Source organism: Pistacia vera, unplaced genomic scaffold (genome assembly GCF_008641045.1).
Source record: "Pistacia vera cultivar Batoury unplaced genomic scaffold, PisVer_v2 Contig391, whole genome shotgun sequence".
In the NCBI taxonomy this organism is placed as follows: Eukaryota; Viridiplantae; Streptophyta; class Magnoliopsida; order Sapindales; family Anacardiaceae; genus Pistacia; species Pistacia vera.
This window is the reverse complement of record NW_022196214.1, coordinates 169877-180295: the sequence shown is the minus strand read 5'-3', so window position 1 is coordinate 180295 and position 10419 is coordinate 169877. Positions and strand designations below refer to the sequence as shown.

Genomic DNA, 10419 nt, shown 5'->3' with positions numbered 1-10419 from the left:
GCTTTATCAAAGAATGAATCTCCTAATGCACAAGGTATAGTAAAACTCCCTAGATCTCTCAGTTTAGGAGGTAATTTATTTTGCAATATGGCACTACATTCTTCAGTGAGCATAACTTTCCATGCTCCTCGATCTTCTACTTGTTCAAAAGGATGTTTTTTAAGAACTAGGCATTTGTGCTAAAGCTTCAACAAATGGAATATTTATTTGCAATTCTTAAAGACCTCTAAAAACTTTGAAAATTGTTGATCTAGTTTATCCTTTCTAACTCTATCGAGATAAGGAAATTCTAATATATCTTTTTCAACAACAATAGAATCATAATTTGACGTACCTTTTCCTTTACCTCTTGCAGTTTCCTTTACCTTAGTCTCTATCTCTTTTTCTGAATTCGGTTTCTTTTCTTCAGTAGAGACCAGTAACTCAGCTTCACTTTTCACCTTCTTTTGTGATGATTCTTTATCGATCACCTTTCCATCCCTCAAGGTTATGGCCTTACATTGCTCCTTCGGTTTCTTTTCTATGTCACTCGGTAAATGCCCTTGCTGTCTACCTGAAATGATATCAGCCAACTGGCCAATTTGAGCTTCTAAATTCTTGATGGAAGCCTCTTGATTATGAATTCTTGTCTCTATAGTACTCAAGAACTTCGCCATCATCTCATCTAAATTTGATTTCTTCTCTTGAGATTAAAAACTTGGCGGTGGAGGTTTCACTTGATTGTTGTTACTCCAAGAGAAATTTGGGTGATTCCTCCACCCTGGATTATATGTTTCACTGTATGGATTATTATTAGGCGTGTGAAAATTTGAAACATAGTTAGCTTTATCTGGCATAGAATTAACAGCAAACATGTTAACTGATTGACACTCACGGTTAGGGTGATTTTCGCCACAAAAATCACACATAGAAGCAACTATTGCAGGTTTTTGCATTTGAAGTCCATCAATCTTCTTATTTAATGCCTGCATTTGTGCTACCAAAGCTATGATGGCATCTATGTTATGAACACCTAACGTTCTTCTCATAGCAACCTCTCTATCGGCCATTGATAAGAGTTTGAAGCCATTTCCTCCAGTAATTCATAAGCTTGTTCTGGTGTCTTCTTACCTAAAGTGCCACCTGCAACAGCATTGATCATATTTCGAACTTCACTATGAAGACCATTATAGAACGTCTAGACTTGTAGCCAAACAAGTAATTCATGGTGGGGGCATCGCCGAGCATGTCCTTGAACCTTTCCCATGCTTCATATAGTGACTCTATCTCCACCTACACAAACATAGTAATATCATTACGTAATTGTGCAATCTTTGCAAGAGGAAAATATTTTTGTGTCATTTGCTCCCAGGTTGTAGTTGAGCCTGTAGGTAATGAGGTCAACCAACTCTTAGCTTTGTCTCTTAATGAAAATGGGAACAATCTTAGTCTTATAGCTTCATCGGAAACTCCATTGTGCCTCAAAGTATCAAAAATCTCCAGGAACTTTGCAATATGTAAGTTGGGATCTTCATGTGCCAAACCACCAAACTGTACTAACTGTTGAATCATGGATGATGTTGGCTTTATCTCAAAGTTGTTGGCATTGATCACTGGTCGTCGAATGCTCGATGTTACTCCATTTAGAGATGGGGTAGAGTACTCGTTTAGTGTACGAGTTGCTAGTGGTGTTCCATTATTTGGGTTATTGTGATCACCCGTGATCTCCCTTTTGATTGATCTCTTTCTTACGTGAACAGTGCGCTCTATCTCAGGATCAAATGCTAGTAAAATCTTTCCAGAGGCTTTGGTCATACACTAGCACAAACACCTATTGTTTTCCAATAAAAACAAACAAAATAAAAATAAAAATCTCAAAGTAACAAGTAATCTTAAAATAATCACAAACAATCTAACGATCCCCGGCAACGACACCAAAAACTTTATGCAACTAAATCAACCTTAGCAAGTGCACTAGTCGTGTTCAAGTAATAAAGTGATGAGTTGAGTATCGTCCCACAGAGATCAAAGCAATTATTTTTAATTACCTAAAACTACCTACATGTTATTTGAGAAAACGAAATTTTAGAGTGCAAAAGTAATGGATTAAAAATAACTAAATTAAACAAATAAATAATGCGAAGAACTTTGCAATATTAATGAAGTTAGGGTACAGATTTTCCCCTAATTATGCTTGACAACTACTCTTAATATCCATTTGTGCTATGAATTGGTAGGATTCTTCTAAGGCCAATTATCCTTATTCAAGCATAATATTCAACTTAAAACAGATCCCTATTCAGTTACTCTGAAATTAAGAAGCATAAATTTATCAATCCCTTACGACTAATTTGCCCTATTTGGTTATGAATTAGATGGACCACAAATTAATACTAGAATCTCTATTGATTACTTCTAGTTTTAATATATTGTGCAATGTTATTCCCATAAAACAATTATGAATATGAATTAGGCAATAAACCCTATCATCAAGGTAATTGAATCAATCCAACATTCATAAAGCATTAAACCTAAACTCTTGCACAAATTCATAAACATAAATCTGGTATTAAAAATTGTTCAAAACATAATTAGGGTTCCATCTGTTGGAGTAGGTTCCCTAGAGCTAATCTATTATTGTAAAAAATGACTTTGTAAAAAATGTTTATTAATCAATAAAAAAGCATTATCCACTATATCACGTAAATCATATTATGTGTAATGATATATGTTCTTAGGATGGTAGAACCATGACGAGGGTATCAAGTGTTTCAAATCTTGATAGTGAGAACCCTATGATCACATATGGTGGACATTCTAGAAATGTTCGTAGCCCCAGTATTATTCTGACCAAGGATACAAATAATACGGTAAGACTATCATTGTGTTGAATGACCTTGTCGAAAGGCAGTGACTGATCTCACTTGTCAAGGTTGTGTGTCGACAACCTGGTGTAACGCATGGGTGCTTGCTAGAGGCAAGTTCACTAGACAGACCCACCAGAGGATTCCATATGGATGGTAACCCTAATATCTATAGAATAAATCCTCTGACGGATGGTGGTGTATGTGATCCTTGGACTTGAGATCATCGGAGCACCTTGTTCACCAATTGGTGTAGTTTGATACTAGCCTAACGTAGTTCTATTCAGAGCTGTCAATACGGTAGTGATAGGCTACATTGAGAACTGTATCGAGACTATGGTGGATCGACAAGGGATTCATCACTCCTGGGTACGGGAGAAGTTATCTCACTGGGTAATTCAGTAAATGACAATGACACTAAATCTGTGGCCACAGTGGGATTGAGTTGATGCTCAATCCAATTTATTATTCTGGTCATTGGTCCATTAACTGAATACAAACATGTTGAGATATCTGAGGTTGACACTATTTATGTACATTAGTCTCGATGAGATAACGGATGATGAAAGGATTAAATTGCACAGTAACCATATCGTTAACAGGCTGCGGTTTCGCTGAATATGAATCTATCGACTGGCCATGGTGCCTTGCTAGGGGCCAATCTTAGTCTGTGTGTAGTGAGACTATTAATTAGTGTTAATCGCGATATTACACACTGCCGATATGATGAGGAGCCTACGGGTCACACACTTAGAAGATAATTTAAGGATCAATTTGTGAGAAGGTATTTTCGTCTTTCAAGACAAAATGGTATTTTGGTAATCCCACAGTGTAATTAAATTTGCTGAGGTTGTTGCATGTATTTAATTTTAATATTAAAATTAAATTAGTGAGATTATATTTAAAAATATCTATGTATATATTTAAATGAATTATTATTATTAATTAAATGTTAATATATTATTATATATATTAATTGATTTTAATTATAATAAAATACTATAAAGGGTGTGTTTGGTTGCAAGGGTGAACTAGGGTTGGAGCCCATGGCTATTCCTAAGTGAAATAGGGTTTTAATTATTGCACTATATAAGTGCAACTTAAAATAAAAAAAAGATTCATTCAATTAAAACCCTAGCCACCCAAAAGGTTCTCTCTCTCTAACGTTTTCTTCTTCAAGTGAAGAAGAAAATTTTTCAATTTCGATTGTTCTTGATTCTTGATGTCGGCAATTGTTCTAGCAAAACAATTGTCGGTTCTTTGGATTATCTTCATGTGGACTTCCATGAGTGCGATCCTACATTGGATCAATTAGCAAAGAATCACGTGAACAGTAGACGATGAACAGTAGCTAGTGAATAGTATTCGTGTCTGAAATCAGAGATATTTAGAGGAGCCTCCAAACATCGGTATGAACTAAATCCTTGTATGGATTTTTTTTAATACTGGTTTATTTTTACGTTTTAGTTTATGCATGAAAACGTTATAATCTGTGCTCGGATCTTGGTTCCTGTAATTGATCGATTTGTTTTAAATATTATGTTTTTCCACAACGCGAATCCAGTCAGTTACTAACACCATCCTCCCCTAACAAAAGAGATTTACTCCATCCTACGAACAAAGAAATAAATAGAGAAGAAAGAAAACATATTCAGACTTGAAAATAAACAAAAATCAAACTCTTAAATCTGATCTTTAGTCTTCAAGCCCCAAGAATAAGTCTTCTCCTCTCAAAAATATGCAAAATTCATCCCTTGACAACTAATCTCAATTATACTTAAATACCCAAAAGAGTCCTAAGTGAAAAATGAAAGAAAAATTGTAAAAACACCCTAATAGTTTCCGCCACAACCCCAGTCGTGGCCAAATTTAAGTCACCACAGCCTAGGCTGTGGTGTTTTCTAGTCTCTTTGTTTTATCTTTGTTCTACCACCATGGCCATGGTGAACTACCAAGGCATGGCCGTGGCCTTCAAGAATGTTAGGTAATCTCAACTTCTTCAAGCTTTAAGTCCCAGTTTCATTCCAATACTCCAATCTACTCAATCAAGCCTGAAAAACAAAAAAGTTATCTAAATCAAAAGGTAACCATTCATATCTCAAACTTAACAAAAACAAACATCAAAACAAAGGAAACAAATGAGATGTTAACTAAACTAACATCAAAACAACCCTAAAAACACTCAAATTATGCAACCTATCAGGGGTGCTTCTTCTCCAAGTGTCGTCACATCGTCGAAGTTCCCTTCTCAGTGCCAATAATGGTTCCACAGAAATTACATACGCCACACGATTCTTCCCCCTCCCCATTTGTCTTTGGCCGTTTTGATTTGGTGAAGTGTCGCTATACATAGGACACGACCCTCTTTGATGGTCAAGGGGGTTGGGCTATGCCTGTGCCCGTTGAGTCGCAGCTCACTTGTATTTGGCTGCACCTCATCCCGGCTAAATGTGGTTGTTGAATTGCAGTTGCTACCTTTGGAGGAAAGGTGAAAATGGATTGAACCCTTCCGTTTCTTCGGTGGATGGAACATAAATAAAACTCATTTGGGGATGATCCTCCGAATGCATCATTTCGAGAATCCATTATGAATTTATGATAAAATAACAAATAATTAAAATGAAAATAATAATAATAATAATAATAATAATAATAATAATAATAATAATATGAATAAGAGATGATATTGAAAAATAGAAAAATTTGAATAATATAAATAAATAAATAAATAATATGACTAAATTATAAATATAAATTGATGAGAATTTGATTGGAGATTTGGAATAGAGAATAGAGAGATTGAGTGGTGTAGAAAAAATGAGAAATTTAGGGGATATTTATAGTGTAGTTGTGCGGTTGCCCCGCGCGAACCCCCCCCCCCCCCCCCCCTTTTTAATTTTGTAAGTCTGGTTGGTTCGAGTGAGTAAGTCAGAGGGGTGTTCTAGACTTGTGCCCTAGAGCTGTTGGTTTAGGAGTCATTGACCTAAAGCCCGCAATAGACTTTTGAGAAATTTAAGAAGTTAAGACAAGTAAAGAAAGAAAAGAGAAAGACAATTGAATGAATTATATATATATATATATATAGAGAGAGAGAGAGAGAGAGAGAGAGAGAGAGAGAGATAGATATATAAAACTCATGATCTATGTAATGACTTTTAAGCTTTCTAAAAGACCCATGTAACGAGCTTTGGGCCAACTGCTCCCAAACTAGATAGCTTTAGTGATTAGGTATAGAACACCCCTTGGGCTTACTTACTCGAGTTAACAAGGCTTCAAATCAAAACCAAATCATCAAGCAACATTTAAGCACTTTCAAAGACAAAAATTAACATTTTTTAACACAAGCAAGATAATAAATGAAAATTTGCTCCATAGGCATGTAAAGTATGTGGGAGACTTACATAAACACTAAAACACATGGCATTCATACAAAACAATGTCTAACCACAATTATAGACAAACCTAGCACATAATAGAAACAATAATTCAATGTTTAAAACCATGTTGCAACAAACTATTTTCACAAAACCTTCCAACTATTACCTCAATTACTTCTAAAATGGTGATTATGCATGAATTCACAATTTAAAAAAAAAAAATATATATATAGCTCACTTTAGCTCACTTTTTCCACTTTTGGACTTATAAGAGTAAGGTTTAACATATTTTCCACAAAAACTTTATCATGCCACAAAAATTTAAGCACAATCCATTCAATATAATCTTCACAAAAACACAATCAACAACAATCCACAATAACACCATCTCCACAAAATATGCCAACAACTCTCCTCAATAACATACATACTCCACAAAAAACAAAAATCGATTAACACTCCCCAACTTAAAATGTCATTGTCCTCAATGACTCACAAAACACATCATCCTCCCCAACTTAGCATCAATTGATCTCAAATGGCAACAAAATTAATGACAAGTAAAATATTACAACACATTTGAGAACTTATCCAACAATAGGAAGTTGTAGGGTGAAAAGATACAACTTGAGGGACGATGACGGGGTTGTCACCAATGAGGTTTGTAGAGCATGTTTAGGCATAGTCCTCGACCAGTCAATATGAGTTTCCAACTATGTCACCCATGATTATTCTTGCAAAGACAAAAACAACAAAGACATCAAAGCAATAAAATCATATTTACAAAAGTATGTTGCCTCCCACATGCACTAAGTTTAAAGTCTTCAGCCAGACTTGGTGCGAACAAAAATGTTTAAGGTGGTTGAAGCGTTGGCAATTCCTTACATGACCCTTGCAATTCAACAATAGGTAAGGTCTCATGAGGTCCCAAAAAGGCAATTTGAACTTAATACGCCTTTTCTTATGCATAAGTCTTTTAAGAACTTAGCATAGGAAGGTATGTGCTTAATGCCATCTAGAAGTGGAATACCAATCAGCCATTATCTAAACAGCTCGACAATTTCCTCCATCCTAGTGTTTTTCTTACCAACATCCCAATTCATCTTCCCCAGTTCAGATCTATCATTTCTCAAGCTTCCTATAGCTATTGCACTTATTGCCACCGTGAGCAACCACTAGAATTTGTTGCCACTGTGACCGTTCGACCTCCAAACACCTTTTGGTCTTCCTCGGTCACAATCTACTCCCTCCAGCCACCGTTGACGTGATTTCCACCGTGACCGACACCCTTGCAAATTTTCCAACCACCGTCAGCACCACTATAAGTGATTGGGCTCCCAGTTGCCCGTAAAGCAGAGGCGAGACCAAGATTCAAGCTATATTCCTCTCCACTAAAACTCTTTACTAATTGGATTATCATTTACACAGAGAACACATGATTTGAGGACTTCTTTGTTTTGATACAGTTACAATAATGTTGCATAATTTGGTTATGAATTGTTATGTTGGATCTATGTTCGTTGTGAAATAAAATTGATTGCATATTGAATGTTGGGTTTAAGAGTTCTAAATGATGGATTATGGTTTCCAGTTGTTTCGATATTGATTACAATTATGCTATATATTGTCATTCAATAATGTTTCCTCTATGAATTCATTCAAGTGTGATAAATTTGTGCTTGTATTATAGGGATTATGGATTGTATTTATTCTCTCTGTACCAATTAGTGGTTTTAATTGTTTGGGTCTCTTTGTTAATGAAAGATAGTCTTTAACCAATCAACCTGTAACTAAGATGACAGAGAGATATGAAAGATTATACCTAGGTTGTTGAGAGACTTTTATGTGATTTCCCTTGCCGCATAGGTTTAGGAAATCTTAGAGTGAGAAAAAGAATTATGCGTCAATCCTGAGTTGAGCCGAAACCGTAGGGTAACGTTTTTAATATTTGTGTCCTTGCTAACAATTAATTTCTTACTTTTGATTTCCTTGGATATTAGTTTATTATAAATCACCAATTTTACTTTAGTAACTCAATCATACCTTAGGTTGATAATAATTGCTCCCTATGGATTGGACCCTACATACCGCAAACTACGGTACTTAGGTTAATTATGTAGTCATGATGACGGGTTTGACAAAGTTTTGGCATTGTTTCTGAGGAGTGGAACTGTCACTGCTTGTTGGAAAAAGGTGGATCTATGTCAGAATGAGCTAAGGAAGGTGGACCAGCACTCGGGGAGGTGAATTGGCATTGGAGAAGACGAACCGTCGCAGAAAAACCATGGAAGATGGCCTGGAAGCTCAAACATCGTCGGTAGAGGGGAGACGAAGCGTCGTCGATGGTAAGAAGAGAGAAATGAGGGTGACTGATGGTGGAGGAAGCTGAAACGACACCAGAAAAGGGAGGTGTTGATCTTTAAGCTCAAAATGATATTTTAATCACTTTAATAAAGTCTTTTACATGACTCTAACAAGCCCTTGGGAAATTTTCGATCATATCTATAAAGTTGTTATATTTTCTGATCATGCTACTTTGAAATATCTTCTTACTAAGAAAGATGCTAAACCAAGATTGATTCGGTGGGTTTTGCTTTTGCAATAATTTGACATTGAATTTAGAAATAAAAAAGGTTTTGAGAATGTTGTTGCTGATGATTTGTCTCGCATTAATCTTGAATTCATTTTTGAAAATTTGTCTTTGAATGAATCTTTCCTTATGAGCAACTTATGAGCATTGATACTTTACCTTGGTTTGTTGATATAGTGAATTATCTTGTTATAGGAGAATTCCTACCTCATTGGACTAAGCAAGAAAAAACTAATTTTTTTTGGCCGAAATTAAGAATTTCTTCTGGGATGATCTCTATCTTTTCAAATATTGTGCTGATCAAGTTATTAGAAGATGTGTGCCAGAGAGCAAATTCCAAAGTGTCATCTCTTTTTGCCATAACCAAGCTTGTGGGGGCCATTTTAGTGCTATAAAGACCGCTGCCAAAATTTTACAATCTGGTTTTTATTGGCATACTCTTTTTTGGGACACTTATGTTTTATGTTCTTTATGTGATAGCTGCTAATGGATGGGAAGCATTTCAAAGAGGAATATGATGCCACTCAACCTGATTCTTGTAGTTGGGTTTTGGAAAGAAATGAAGATGTATAATTTGGATTGTTGGTGATGAAGTTTTTTTGGAGTGAAAGAAAATTTAGAGAAATTAATTAAATTTCTGTATAAAAGTGAGTGGGGGTGTATATGAAAAGTGTGTAGGGTGAAAAAGAAAATTTTATAAATTTTATTTCATATCGTAATTTTAATTAGTTTGGGGTAATTTTTGTTACATTTTGGTTAAAATGTAAAAAGGTCATTTTGCAATTAATAGATTTTCATTAACGGATTGGGGGTATGTGTAATATATTTTTTTTTCCCTGTGCTATCTACTGCATCGGCAAATACATAGGGTTTTTCTTAATCATCCCTAAAATTTATTATTTTTCTTCTCAAAGATTTTTATGTGACTAGTGCTATTGGTTATCCACTTTTTAACCCTATTTTTAAATTTACGACACCAAAAGTTTTAAGTATACATGAATATCTAAACGAACCCCACCTAGTTCCAAAATGACTCGTATATTTATATTTTCACTCCACATCTTATAGCTTCTCAATTATATATTCTTCATCTATGTCTCACCACTATCATCTTTAGTTAAGAATAATCTTAAGTTTTTCTTTTTCAAAGCTATAAATTTCTCTCTAATAATTTCTTCTTCTTTGGAAAACAATTCTTGCTTCTAATTTGAAACATTTAAAAAAAAAAAAAAAAAAGGAGAGGTGTTATATTAAAAGGTAAAATTTGAGGTACAGTTTACGATTAAATGCAAAAGAAAATGTTTGATTAATATTCATTCACATGTGAAAGCTAAAAAAAGAAGAATTCATACCAATTTAGTACTTTTCTGAAGAATAATACTATAATAAGTTTAAAAAAAAAAAAAAAGCAATTAATATATAAAGTAGAGGCCAATACATCATTCTTTTTGTACCTATGGGTCGTTTGGATTGGTTAATATTAGATAACTGGGATAATATTTTTAAATTGGGTAGATGATAATGTTTGTTGGTTTGTAAAAAATTTTCCGGAATATTTTATGACAACAGGAGCATTTGGGGGGTATATCTCTGGAATCTTAATACCTTT

At 34.7% G+C, this 10419-nt stretch overlaps 1 non-coding gene across 1 annotated transcript; it reads left to right on the top strand.

The window, feature by feature from the left end:
- Positions 1-1199: 1199 nt before the first annotated feature.
- Positions 1200-1304, top strand: LOC116141072. The gene has a single exon (XR_004129733.1). It is a non-coding gene; the product is annotated as a small nucleolar RNA R71 (small nucleolar RNA).
- Positions 1305-10419: the final 9115 nt, after the last annotated feature.